The following is a 15,710-nucleotide window of genomic DNA, read 5'->3' as shown; positions in this document are numbered from 1 at the left end:
ATGTTTTCTATTTCGTCATTCATTACCAGTAATCAAATCTTTAGACATTCAATTGTGGTATACTTGCTTGCTTACTTGAGGTAGCAATTGAAGTAATCAGGGAATTTGAAGAAATTTGCCTAAAGATTCTTCATTATCAGCCTCATTCCACTTCAAAACATAGAATAAATGTTTAAACAAGTATATAAGTTTGATACAATTGTTTTTTTTAAGTATATAATTTTGATGCCATTGCTTTTTTTCGACAGTAATGTTGTTTTTGCAATTTCTGTTGTAAAATTTTCACAGAACCAAAACATGTTTTGATAGGTGATTTTAGTATACATTAATCAAGAGTGTTCCATGTCAGAAAATAAAACATTGTCTTTAATACAAAGTATGACTCTGTCAGTAATATGCTACACAAGGTTTTTTCCCCCAGAGGTTACTTTTAGAGATTACCATCCCAAATGGCTTGATTGTTTTACAGTTTATATTGGGCCCTACATGAATTTCAGAGGTTCTTATCTATATTTTGGGGGGTTGGGTTTATCGGGGGTAAATTCACTGTGAGTCCCTATTTAGTATTTCCCCTAATACACAAAGTATGCTAGTTTACTCAATGAAATTTATGTCTTCTTTTCCAGCTCATTATACTGATGTCATAAAATATAAGTCTTTTATAGGATGCCAACTGTTTTTTGATGGAATCCCAAAGACTTACAATCATTAAAACTTAATCTGAATCATGAATTGATTTACATGTATATCAAAAAATGCAGGGATTAAATGTCAGTTTGCTCTCATTTTACATAAATCCATAAAATGATATTCTCAATCTGGCACATAGGCACTCTCAAAATGCAGCAAATTCATCACAATGTTGTGCATTAATTCACTTTGTAAAGTTTAGAGGCACATAGAGGGTAAGAAAAAACGTGCCACAGATAAAGTGATAGATGAACATTTATCATGATGTTCATGTTTCAAACCATATATCTCATCCTACTAATCTCTCTCTCTTTCTTTCTCTTTCCTCCTACGTGACAAGACTGCTGCGGACTTTCTGTCAGGAAGTCAGTAACCTGTATTTCACACCCAAGAATTAATTTTCAGCTTGAAATACTTCGAGTGGGATCGGAGAAGGTTAGGCTAATAATTGCAAGTAATCAGAATGCATATTGCATTTGTAACTCAGCTAGTAGATTGAAGCTGAGAAAGGGCTCCCCCATCACAATGCATGTCTCTCGTCCACACGGGATTACGATCCTGCATATTTTTCATCTATAGATGGTACAGCCTTAAATGAAATGCACAAAGCAGATGTGGTTATGTGACGCCATTCAAAATGCAGAAACGTATAAAATATGTCAAAGAATGAAGTATGAACTCATCATTCATCTGGGGTTACTTGGCCTGAATATAACTGATGCCATGGATTTTTTGGTAGAAAATTTAATTTTTTAAAAAGTTATATCCAATTTCAACTCTATGTAGCAGGCACCCTGTCTAAATTTCTTTGTTACATATCTTGTTGATAGATTTGGACCAGTATTTCAATGCATGAAAAATTTCAGAATCAAGTAAACATTCTCTTTTATTTGCGTAGATTATGTATGTGAAAATTATCATCATCATAGAACCCTCCCGCTCCACCAAAGTTTAAGAGCTAATATTTTTTGTAATTCATTGTTTAAAACCTCAAAAATTATTTTTTTATAACTTGTCATCCTGCTAAGGCTGTGCTTCATTCTCTCTCATTGATACCTATAGAAAGTATCTCTACCATATACCTGTCACTTCCCAAACCAGTATATTATTCATGATAATCTTCATGACATAGCATTTCTTAGATCTCTCTCGTCCAGATCAAAAGAGAGTGAGCCTGAAAGATGCTATTTCAAGTGTGAAAGGGGACCTTTGGCCATTCTACATCAGCCCTAATTTTCAAATTATGCGGCAAATTACCTTGATAAATATGTAATGATAAATAATAGTATTTGAAATGAACATACGATTAGTGGAGATTTTCTTTTGATTCATCTCAATACTAAAATCTTGAGTTGATTCGAAATTGTGCTCTGCTCTGGATAACCTGCAAGTGAATGCGCACTCAAATTTAATTCATGCTGTCCTGGCTATTTGAGCAAGGAGCCCAAAGTGTGCATGGCAGCATGCTGCATACCATGGTAACATTAAAAAAGCTTAAATGTGAAATTCCCCTATTCAGGATGGTCAATGGGTGATGGGAATTCTTGTAACTCTAGAGTAGACCAGTCTTGTCTTGTCCTGATCGGGCTAAAATCTGAAGAATGAACAATATCAGGCTGATGGAGAACCACCTACATAAAGAATGACTTCTTCTCATTTTATCAAGGCGATTAAGCTGACGCTGAAGAAGCATCCTGCTAATGAGATTAGACTCATTAGATCCAGCCTCACTGCCTCCAATCCTTTTCTTTCTCTCTTTGTCTCTGTTTATCTCCTCTTTTCTTCTCTTTCCTTCACTCTCTTTCTCTCCCACAGATTGCTGTATTCGGATTCGAGAAATTCCTTAATATTCCAGCTTTCAGCAGTCTGCTTGATTGCTTAACCCTAATTTTCCAGTATTCTGCCTGTTTTCATTTCAGGTCCTGATTGCATTATTCCCATCTATGAACTTGGAATGTCTTGTAAAGCCTTGAACCGACACACCACATGAACTCTCAGCAAGTCATACAAGTCAATATTTTAGTAAGACTTTTAGTGTGGGGATATTGTCACAATTTTTTTATTTACCAGGTATTCTGAATATTTTGAGTTGTTATATAGAAAGAAATATTTTGTCTTAAAATGGCAATATTTTAAATGTCAGCAGTATTGCATATTCTCTAGAAATTAGCGAAATAAAACCACAGCAAAGATGTCAGCTAATACTAAAGTGTTCAGAACTTCAGAGATATTTTGTGAATGGTTGTTTACAGTGTAGATATATATATCGTACCCAGGCCATGACATCACAACGATGTCAAAAATGTCACCATGCAACAAGTTTCTCCATGTCCAGGCAACTCTTTTAGAATTTGATTTGTCCACCACTTCTTTGTTGCCAGATGACAGATAATTGAAACCTGTTTTATTATTAGTTGACACCATATGCTTTTAACTGCCTGTGGTTAAAAAAAATGTTGCTTAGATTTGTGTTTATTTGGTGTGTCATGTCTGAATGAGGCTTTGTTCTGTTGCTATGTAAAAAACCCTTGCTATCTTGTAATTTGGCAGTATAATGAAATTCAAATATGTTTTTTCTCTGCATGCATTGGACACGTTTCCCTCCCATCAGTCATATCTATGGAAAATAGAGTAGCGAAATGGATTAGTGTCATCAATATTCAATTTTGATGAGTTCAATGGAATGGTTGCATTTGCAGCAGAAAGAGGAAGTAATTTCTGGTTCATTATGAGATTGTCAGAAGTCCCCAAAATAATTGTACACATTTCCTTGCATTCATTTTGATATGTAGTAAATCAGGGTGAACAATTAATTTTACCATAGTGCTTTGGTTCTGAATAAGGCAACATATAGATACAAATTTTTATTATCAGTATTTGTTTATCATCTTTATATTCATTCAGTTTTATGATTAATTTTCATTTTGGTACTAATAACGAGACATTGCAGGCTATCAGAACATCAATGTTGAGATAACCTGCAATGTATACAAGCATACTGTTCAACTGGAAGCAGGTTGTGATTAAATTAAATTTTTGAAGGCTTGGTTCTGAAATTGTGCCTGAGCAGCAAATTTGATGCCCTATCCAGAAATGTGAAAAAAGCAATGAAAGTGGAAACATTTTATGGACTGGCTCCATATTCTGCGTACTATTCTGTTTGAGCATTTGTCAGAAAAACCTCTCTGCTCGTCATCCCTCTCTGAATCTGGCTCAGCTCATCTTCGCCATCAAGTCAATCTCCTTGCCTTTTGTATGACTTCAGGCAATGTATTGATCGGCCATCAGTGAAAACCTATTGCATGACAACCCCTTTGTGTGACGGCTACACTCCTGCCTTACGCCACTAGGCAGGGGCAGAGCAGAGTCGTTGAGAGAAAGGGATGGTTGGGCTCATCTTGATTCATATTCAGGACACATCTCACATTCCCCTATTGCTTGTATAAAGTAGCAGTTGACCATGCCTCATTAAATCTGTTTTATTAAGATGGTGTGTTCAGTAGATGGTTGTCTTAAATTAAGAAAAATAATAAAAGCAATAAAAAATGCAGGCATGATTACTGTTAGAATGGTCCAATTGAGAAATAGTTATTATATAACAGACAATTTTATTCTATAATTTAATCATTATTAAATAATTACATATTTATCAAATTATTATTTAATAATTTGTAGTTAACTTTCCGGTTCCATGACATTTGCTCTGGACAGTGACAATTGTTCCTCTGTTAATTCTACACACGAATGGAATGACCAACTTCAACCCTTGATTTAACACTATACCCCATCCAAAACCTAGCCATAAACTTGACATGAAACCTTATTGCAATTCTTACCCTAACCCAATATCTTAGACAAAGAATAATATAGCCTGGAGCAAATGTTGCCGGAGCAAACGATCAATGTGTCACCATACTAACTGTCATTAAAAAAACAAATATTATTGATCAATTGTAATATTTTCTTCCTTTTTTAAAATTCTAAATAAGGAAAATTGTCAAAGTAAGGAAAATCCCTCAGAAAGTGAAGAAAGATGCAACATGAATCAAGTATAATCAAGAGTATTCCACTTTTTTTAAATTTACTGAATCTCATCATCTCATCTACTTTTTAAATGGTTTATAAGTTAAAAATTCGCTTACAGCAATTGCATTAGGACACCATCCCCCATGGTAAGCTCACAAATGGTTTCTTACATTCTCTTCAATCTACTCCTATTTGATTAATTATAAAATTTATTTGATTGACGAGGCAACTTTTCCATCATTTACATTCAAGGGATCTCCTGTCATTTTCATTTAACTCCAGGTGGGTGTTTCATAAAGCTGTTTGTAAGTTACAACCGACTTTATGATGATTGGTGATCCTTTCTAGAGGTAAATTACGTGCATCAAATTTTCATTGGTGTCAATTCAACTCCTAAGAAAGGAACACCAGTTTTTTGTAAAGCCTTGTACTTGTAACTTAAGAACAGCTTTATGAAACACCCACCAGGATGTAAAGAATTTTATTTAGAAAAATCAGTTACTTTTTTTAGCACATTAAGAAGAGTGTGTTAGTAAAAATGAAAATACTTGAATGATGAAACGGTATGGGGCAATTATCAGTTAGTGGTATATGTTTAATTTAATAGTATCCAGATTTTTAGATTTTGGTATTTTGAAAATACCTGTCTAATACAATTTTGGAAAGAATATTTTCTCAGGAATATATAATGATTCATGGGCATACATTTTCATTGTTTTAATCCATCGATTAGTGAGGAACATTTGTTAGTTGGTGAAAAATAGAGTAATTGTACAGAAGCCTTTGATTTCATTGTACTGTTTTTCTGTCATTTTGATCTTACTGCTCTTTTCAAGAAATCTCAAATTAGTGACTAATTCTCTCTTGAAATCTGATAGCAAAGAAAAATAACTGAATTTTTTAAAAAGTGAACTGAACCAGCATGTAACCTCTATAAATCGTATATTTTGTGAAAAACCAAAATTACGTTCAGAAAGTTCATGTTTTCATTTTCAACATCGTGGGCAATCAATAATGTTTTCTCATTAATTTGAATGTTCACATGAAACAAGATCTTAATGAAATAGCTTAGTTTCTGCTAAAATAAATTCACATGTGGACAATGCAACAAATCATGATCTAGAGTTTCAATTTGTTTACAATGGTTACAAGCCATGTCTGATGTGATCTTCCAGCGAACTTAATTCTCTTTATATGGCAAATTCCGATGCAGCAGTTTGAAATTATATTGTTTAACTCTGTTTTTTTAATAATCTTCCGAATTTAAATTTCAGCAGTCTGCCCCGATTGTATTCTTCTGCAAGTGACAGCCTATCTTGCCAAAAGTATAACACCATTGGGTGTTAATTCTTTTATGAATCTACAAAATGTGTGTAGCATTGTTTTATTTTTGATATTGTAATGTGGAGCAGAGACAGATTTAAAGACTAAAAGATATTAATAATTGTAGTATGCGAATATGTTTTAAAATTAGTTTGTAATTGATATTTCTTAATACGTTTTCATGAATTTAGTAATTATTTCAGGCAGATGGCAATAGGGGGGGGGGGACGCTTCACTCTGAGTAACCATTGCAGGAAATTTCATAAATCCCTGCACAATTTTCTTCATGCTCCTTTTCAATAACCGATATTACATTCTAATTTCCAGTTTATTAATCTCTGCTGCCATGATGGTAGGTATGGTAGGGAAAGGTTAGACAATAATATTGACTCAACTCGCAGGAGAAGGGAGCATGTGTTCCCCTCAGATACCCCCACGCACTGGATAGTCTATGAGTGTGGGCGGCATTCTCCTACCTCCGGCTAGTGAGATAACAAATAAACTTCACATCTATGTAGGCAGATCATACGCTTCTTTTACAATGCCAAAACATATCTCTTCGCCTGAAGGATGTATTGTAAGACATACACAAGACAACTACAACATCAAGATGTATCTTTAGACAAAGAATACTTCAGCTAATGGTGAAAGCCTTCAGCACTTTTTTGTTCACTTTGGGGGTTTGATTTGCTTGTCAGTTCTCTAATTTGAGAATTGAATTAGCAATGGTTCAAGGAGGAGTGTGAAACTGGTGTGATATATTTGCATATCACATATTAACCTGTTGCCTTTCAAATCCGATTGGTCCTGGTAAAAATTATATAAAAATTAGAGAATTCTGTATGCAATTGGGTAACAATATTTTATCAGGACTAATTCTTTGATCTGATTCAGATTATCATTCTTTAGACTAGCCATTGTTTTACGATTTGAATATTGATCAAAAACTGCATAAATTTGACCCAAAGAAAAGATTCAAATTTTCAGAATTTCTACTCTCCCCTCCAAATCAGGATCAGGAGAATATTTTTCTTCATTTTGTCTTTCATAATCATATCACCATTTTAGGTTTCATTTTCCAATTAGGAAAATACATCATTATTCTCAAACAATGTCCTACAAAAAGTTGTGATGAAAGTCTATCAATATCTAGGTTGGGCTATATGGAAGTCGGATTGATTGTGTGTTTATCTTTCTGTGAGATAATAAGCAATTCCTGGAAACCGAAAGAACCTCAATGTCTGTAAACAAATGGAAGAAGCGCACCCAGGGATCTCAATTTAGAAGTCGTTGACATATGGAGAGATGATTTGAAATAATAAAAAAAAAACTATGAAAAAGTATTCTTCTTTGTGGTAGGGGAATAGAGAATAATACAGGTATGTGTACTTGAATATTAAATGATATACATACAGATTAAACGAACTGGTTCAGGCTTAGAAAACTTGTCAATTATGTTATCCTTTTGGACATGCCTAAACTAGATAAAGTTCTTGCAGTCTAAGAGTGGGACATTCTATTGCAAAGGATTCACTCTAAAACTTGTTATGATAACAAATACTATCAACAAATCATATTGAATGATTTCAGTAAACTGCTATTGCAAATTATTTTGTTATAAAAGGTTTTGTGAAACGAGGCCCCTGACCAAATGTTCTTGTAATTTGCTTTCTTTTTTCAAATATTCCCTCACCCAGGCAATTACCAGGTATTTTTCCTCAGTGGGCAAGTGCGGTTCTGCCTGATGTCTGTCTCATCTTCATTGAACATTGTAATTGGGACATGAGCAGAGTAGAAGAAATTGAAGAAGAAATACTTGTTATAGGAGCAAATTGGGATGCTGAGAGAGTTGTTATTCTGATATGCCTATAAAGTTCTAGACTCCTTGAGTTTTTCCACTGAAAGTAAGCACTATCATATATGTGCAAACATTAGAATTGATGATAATTTGGTAATTTTACAAACATATTCACTTGAAGACTTTAGGTTGCCTGACCTAGTAACAGGTATTGCTTAGAAACTTTATGTAAAGTGTTGCAATAAATGAATCAAGACTGAACTCAATATGTCATAATGAACAATGAAATAGGGAGAAAAAACACAAATTTTTGGTACAAGACATTCATTAGGGAAATTCCAGAATGTGATGATTCTGATGAATAAAAACAAAATGATCATCTGTATTTTTCTATTTCACAAAAAAAAAAATAATGTGCTGGTATTTCTTTATCAAAAGATAAATTTCCAAGAGACTAAGACATTTAATCTAATTTATTGTACACATAGTTCACCTTTCTTTGAAATACATATATGCCCTTTTAATCCAAATATGGCTTCATATATTAATATGAATATTTTGGATGTTTATTTGATGTAGAAGAATCGTTATTTTATCATGCCTAGATTTGGATTTGACCCACCCTCATTAAAAAGAGAGTATGGTAGTGACTGTTTGAACTCGTGTTTAATAGCAAACAATACAGACAGACTGACGTACATGCGTTTTGATGCTGGCAAACACAATCTCTAATCACCTGCAGCCCTTCATTTTTCAAGCGAGATGGTTTGCTGGTAGCAAATTAAAACAAGTCGTGTCAATTCGGAGGTGATGCAAGTACACCTCAGGCAGATGTTCTTGTCTCTTTTCATTAACATTAGCCTCCATTGGACGGGATGTTACGATGATGTCGCCATGCTGGGAGTCATAACCATAACAAGCGCTAAAGGGACCCTTTTTCCACTATTCACCTCTTTAATACCATTTTGTGAATAATAAATGAGAAAATTCACCGACACTATGTTCATGGTCTTGATCAGGCCTGTCTCGGATTATTTCCCCTTCTTAAATTCTTTTAGATCTATGTCTAAATATGCTTACAAATGTTTATGATTCAATATCACTGCTTTTTTAAATTTGTTTTTAGATATTTTGTTAGCCTTCTCTATTATTCATCTGACCTGCATAGCTACAAAAAATACAGTTTTGGCATTTAGTATGGTTGGCTTTTGAAGTGGACGAAGGTGAGAAGGATTCATTGCTGATTATTCTTAGATGCAGGTTTCCCCATGTTTCATTTCACCTTGCCATGCTTAGAACGGTAGAATTTATTGTAAATATACAGAGACTATATAGGATCATTAGTGCCAAAGGATTGATGAATTGCAAATATACAGACATTATTGATCACAATAAAGTCAGTATAAAGAATCAAAGGTGTAAATCTGCTTCTCTTTTTCCCTCCCCCCTCCCCTCTATATATATCTCTCTCTCTTCTTGATTTGGTAGCGATTCATCCACTAAAGTCTGTTTTCTCAAGGACAGTTGAATAGAAGTAGAACAGCTATTGATTTCTACAGTAATTTTCAAAATAGGGATTATTTCACTCCTGCTATTATACGATATGGAGGTTTTTTTTTGAAGATAATAGTGTGCATGTTTATGAAAAAACACTCAAAACATAGTCTAGATAAAGAGTATTTTCACTTTCAGCATATTTTCATTGTCATGCAAGTTACAAAACATACATTCAAATGAATGTTGGCTTTTGGGGGACAATGATTGCCTGCAGTTTTGCTGACTCAGGTTAATATCCTTTCACTGAAAATAATTTTGAAATTTACTTCAGTGGCTAGAAGAATAAAAAGAACTATCAGTGATGTTCATGGATGAAATATTTTTTAAATATTCAATATATGAAATGCTATTTCTTATAGGTGTTAATGTGTATTGTGAAGTCAACGTTCTTCTTGTAATTAGGTTGGCGAGAAAAGGAGAATCAGAATATGAAAAGGGGTCGTGGGTGAGCTGTTGAGTATTAAAGTGCAATGCTATGTGCTTTGATAATAATTGATACCTCTCATTATTATTATCACCATGGTCAGCCTTGAGATAAGCCTTCTCAGAATGAATCCTCTTGAGACTCGCAATAGATTGATTCCATTTCCAATGTGGAAGATCCAGGCTTATCCAAGATTTAGCAGAATGGGCTCATGATTGAATATCAGAAAAGCTTGGGATTAAGGATTATGGTAATCGAAGGAGGATGAGGAACTGAGGAAGAAACTGAGGGAGAAGAAGGGAGATGGGGATGAAAGGAGAGAGAAATGGAGAAAGAAATGAAGACAATGGGAGAGAAAGATGGACAGAGAGGGAAGGAAGCAGATGCGTGCATGCAATTATAAGAACTGACATAGTGTGCAGATTAATGTCATTGTAAAAGAAAATGGTAAACAAAAAGGTTTTATATTTATACCCTACTCTCTCTCTTCTTTTTTTTACACACTGCAGGTGAAAGAAAGACACCTATATAGGCTGTAAAGCTATTTAAGATACCAGTGATAATCAATATACATGCAGATACAGATAAGAAACAGTATAAAGGTTCAGTTATACCCAGATCATAATGGGTTATAGTATTAAACATGCTTTATACAACCTATCCAGATGTTGTGACAATAGTTTTATATTTTGAAAGAAATAATTATCACCTTTCATAATTAATAGTGAGATAAAAGTATCAGTGTTTAACCTGTGAGGTGTATTTCTTGAAATTTCCCAAATGGGATTGTATTCATATCTACTGGAGATAGGTGTATTTAAACCTGTGCTTGATTGGGAAGGTTGATAGGGGCTCATTGATTTATTGAATAGCCCATCCAAGTAGGAAGAGGGTGATGTTGGAAAATTGGGAGAAGGGATAATGGGGGGGGGGGAGAAAAGGGAAAGTAAGTGGGGGCGCAAGGGGGAGGGCGGGGGTGGAGAGGTTGTGAGGGAATAGTATAGAAGGAATAAAGCTAGGAGTAGAGGATTTCTTCACAATTACCAAGTTCAGCATCTATTTATTAATATTATCTTTATTATTTTTGCATCATGGGGTTCCTATTTTTTATTATCAAAATCAATCGTCTTAACATAGAGCTACTGACAAAAACTTCTATTATCTGTGGATGTCTCTACAGTATCTACAGCCCCTGGTTGTGACCTCTCTTCTCTTGTGTGTACAAACAGGGCAATATATGTTACTCATCATTAGATCACTCCATTTAAACTCCATACCATTATTACTGGTAATTGCTGCCGCTACCTTTGATAAATGTAAATTCATGTACGTATTGATTTTCATCTTATGTAGGAGTAGGATTGCTTTCTCTTGTCATCACCCATAATGATGATACACCATCATTGATCCTCCGTATAATCTACATAGTGTGTGCCTGAAAAATGAGACTAGAAGCTATTTCACAAAACTACAGTTAAATGTAATAGCTCTTAACCAAGGAATGTTATTCACCTGAACGGTTGCTGTTAATTTTCTCAACAGATATGCAAATGATGTCCAGAATATGTTGAAGAATTTAATTTATATTCTGTCAGACTGGCCCTATTCACAAGGCAAAAACTTGCTTTAGAAATATTTACTCTTTGAACATTGCACTGAAGGACAACATGAATTGGCAGTTTAAGGATATTTTACCAATGATTTGTTTTTCAGAAGCAAAAGAATTAGTCTATCAACTGATTTAGGTCACAAGTACCAGACATATAATAACATATGTAGTACGGCATTGCAATATTTTCACTACTTATCCCTGTTGAGTGCATTTAGTCAGCAGTATTTAAACAGGGATGCGTGTTCATTGACTTCAAAGCTGATTAGTTTGAAGCTTACTCATCTTATCAGCTTTCCATATTAACAATAAATCTGTGCCTTGTGTGAAGGGGGGGGGGGAGGGGTGATGCACGTCCCAAGAAAGACACTGATGTTGAAAGAAGTTAGTGATATGAATGAATTTCAGTCCTTGTTTAAAGTCTTTTTGACCCCACCTCCACCCCTTGCAATAGTTCTAGGATCAGTCATGTATTGTAGCTAAGCTGAGATATAATGGCCATTATATCTAATCAGCGCTTGTCAAAGAATTAGTCTCAATTACTCATAGCATCTGATGCCTGGTAAGGGGGGAGGATGTGACACAGATGGATCTGGGGGATGCTGAAAGAGGAGGACTGACTTCCTATTCAGTACCCAAGCCCAAAAATTTGAAATATGTATTTTATCATATGGCTAATTGATCTCATCCGAATGTATATCGTTGATAATGTATTCATCACCTTGCACAACACACTGCATTTACATGATAGGGGTGTTGGGGTTGAGTGGATATATATCTCTGAACAATTTCAAGAATAGAATTTCTTTGTGATTGAAAAAATACAATGATAAAATAAAACAAAAGTTTATATGAATGAAAATAGCAAATGCAATTTTGTTTGGGTATTAAAGAAAAAGATGATTGCAGAGCTAGACTTACGTCCTTATTGCTTGTACATGGCCAGTTTTACAAAATACTGGGGGTGGGGTATATGGTTTAAATAAGGAATATTTTATATGAATGCTGATTATCTGTATAACTCTATGAAAATCCCTTTTCATTAGGATATGGACTACAGAGCATTTTGGTATGATGTTGTCATAGTGATAAGCTTGTTCAGTGCTAATTGAGAAACATTCATAATGGAAGGCCATAAATGGTCTAATTGTTTAAGCCAACTAGCAGTCATCAAAATGCCTTTGTAGCCCCCCTGTTGTCATGCCAACAATTGAATGTGTACTAAGGAGATGTTAAAAACACTTGATGAAATTAGTGCGAAGAGAAAAACTTCACAGAGAAACACTTACATACGGGGCTAGGAATCTAATGTACTTTGCTTTATTCCTTCAGTTTTTCACCATTTATTTGTTATAGATTTATGATTACAAAATCATTGGTCATGTTTATCCCGATTTTGTATAAAATTGTACAGATGCAACATCATTCAATGCCCCTTATAAACAAATAAATGATCACTGAAAAAGATAGATATATTATTTACAGTGTTATCATTAAATGAACCATTTTGGTGTCCAAATTAGAAAGCCTTTGAATTTTCAGGGTAGTACATTTTTTTTACCATTTCACTTCAAGATTGATCTTAATATGAATTGAATAAATAAAATTAGGAATCCATCCCCTAATCAATTGCTATTCTGAAGTACAATAAAGAGATTAGTTTGTGCAAAAAAAACAATTTAAAGTATTCATTACAAATCCCCAGTATATTTTTTTCCTAATTCCAGTAACAACAGGACTATGAAATGCTAAACTCTCTTGTATAAAGATTGAACAAATCATACAGTGAGCTTTCATGTATGTAATCAATGAGGGGTTGCCATAAGTGCTTTCCATATTGTCAGATGTAAATTACTTCAGCATCATCATCGATTGGATCATGACGAGCCGTTGAAGAGAAGAGAGAGAAAGAGTAGAAAAGAGCGGGTGCGTGCGTAGAGTAAGCCTGACAGCCAAAAGTCATTGATCAAGTTTAATTTTCATCACTTTGTGTTGGGGGAATTTTGCTTGCGAATCTAGTCATATTTTAAAGGTAAATGTAAAGATGGAGGATAGTTGTGGAAAAGATTAACATGATTATTGAAAGCTCTATAATTCTTCCCATGATAGAATATTAACAATATGAACACTTTATTGTAAATAATTGCTCTTTGAATGCTCTCAGATTTATGATAATATGAAGAACAATAGAGCTAGCCATTTTGTCTGGGTGGTGTCTTATGGTGTTGCTTGTTAATATTTTACGTACCATACAAATATATTGCCTTCTCTTGGTTGCCAAATCAGACTCTCAATTTTGTCATCCATCAGCTAAAGTCAAATATGATCTTTGTCATTTTTTTTCCAAGTAGGTATGACAAAGACTTTTTTATAGTTCTAGATAGGCATGCCTTGGGATATAAATATGGTTCAGTCATGCTCGCCTACTTCTTGAAAGAACAATAACTACATCATCATTTCCAAATGGAAAACATGTTGTACTGTGCACTAAATATAGGGTAAAGCTACGTAATGTTTGATGTACATGTTGTTCATCACCAAATAAATCAGCAGTCATCTTTTATATATTTCTCATGAGAAGAAAACTTTGTGATTGAAATGATCTGCAATCATCTAATTAGTGTAAAAAAAGTTTATTTGGGGATGGTATTGAGTGATTATTTATTATTATGTTCATTATTATTTTGATTATTATTATCATCATCATCATTTTTGCAGATCATATTCAAGTACATGCTAAAAACTGAAATGTTAAATCAGCAATTAAAAGTGTGGAAGACTAACAACATGTTTCAAATATTATATCCAAACTTGTATTATAATAAAGCTGAATCAAAAATTTATCTGTTTGATTGAATTCTTTTGTATTGAACTATTTAACATGGTACATGCATCATTTAGAAAAGGCTGTCACTCCTCCAGCCGTTCAATTGCTCCTTTATCAGTTCAGTTTTTAGAGTGCAGTAGGATATTTTTTGGATTATGCATGACTTTTTTCTGTTTGTTTTGAATGGGGTTTGACTTATATTTCATTAACTTTTGTGAATGTTTCATTTGTAATGAATCTTGAATGGCTAGGTTTAGTAAAAATGTGATTTTTATTTGCCATTGGATCCTAATGATCAATCTATAAAGCTCGAATGATTTGAATTTTTATCTTTAAAATTTAGGTCTAGATTCCAGTGTTCTGCTATTCATTAACTGCAATTCATCTGAATATATTCAAATCCATAAAATTTAGAGTGTAAATAATGGTAATGTCCAGAGCTCTGTACAACACAAATGTTTGTGATGGATTGCAAAAGTAAAAGAAAAAGGCTGATTGGTTCCTGGCCAATGTTTTGAATAAAAAGGTTCATACATCAGTGAATATGATTGAACGTCAAAATTTAGTGACTGATTGCAACTCTTTGTGTTAATGCATACCCCAGGGCCCCTATTACTAAAACATAGCAGTGGATTATATGACTGATGTTCATGACTGATTGCATCGATAATTATGTGCAATCAAACATAAACAAGAAAAGTTTATCTCTTGATAACACGAGCAAAAAACATTAAAGACAGGCCTAATGGTTGAATAGATTATATTTTTTGGGTTTGCCAATAATGCAATTTTAGTAATACAGTTCCATCTGTTTACTGTTGTTTTGTTTCTTTTTATATTTACACGTATCTCTATGGGTAATTTCTCAAACCTGTAACAGTCTCTGTATGCCCAACTTTTGAAAGCATTTATCCAAGGGCTACCTCGACCTTTTGATGACTCTGTTTGTGTTGAATTTCCCATGATTTGCATGTTGTTTGCCCGAAAGCACCTCTCTCGTTCTCTCATGTTACTTCCTCCTTTCAATCAATCTTCTCATCTATGCATTATCATGATGCCACGGCGGAGAATCGCCCACTCCGAAACTCCCTTTTCCAGCTCTTAAAAAGAGGATGAAACGTAGTGAAAAATCTCAACAAAACCAAGCGTATCTGTCGATGGGTTCTCCATGTAATGCACTATAACCTACCTGAGTATCGATTCAGTCTTTTACCAGCTCATCCTTTCCTGCCACACCCCCTTATCCCCCTCTCTTTCTTTCTCTTTCTCTGTTCTCCTCCCTTCCTCTCACACTCCCATTCATCCAAGACGTGTTCCCCTCATCACTCTCTCCATCTCATCTCTCTGTTTATCCTCCCCCTCTGTTCTCTACCCTCCTTCCTCTTCCCCAACACCCTCCCCCTCTCTCTTTCTGTTTCTCCTCTCTCCCCATTTCCTTTTCCTCTTGGTTTCACTC

General features: G+C 34.3%; 1 long non-coding RNA gene across 1 annotated transcript in view; it reads left to right on the top strand.

Moving 5' to 3' along the window:
• Positions 1–4,281, top strand: part of LOC121410976 — a 39,746-nt gene extending 35,465 nt beyond the window's left edge. Inside the window, exon 3 of the long non-coding RNA XR_005969405.1 lies at positions 2,610–4,281. This is a non-coding gene — a long non-coding RNA (uncharacterized LOC121410976). The remainder of the gene's footprint in view (positions 1–2,609) is intronic.
• The last annotated feature ends 11,429 nt before the right edge of the window (positions 4,282–15,710 follow it).

This window comes from Lytechinus variegatus, chromosome 3 (assembly GCF_018143015.1).
Source record: "Lytechinus variegatus isolate NC3 chromosome 3, Lvar_3.0, whole genome shotgun sequence".
NCBI lineage: Eukaryota > Metazoa > Echinodermata > Echinoidea > Temnopleuroida > Toxopneustidae > Lytechinus > Lytechinus variegatus.
This window is presented reverse-complemented; position numbering and strand designations above follow the sequence as displayed.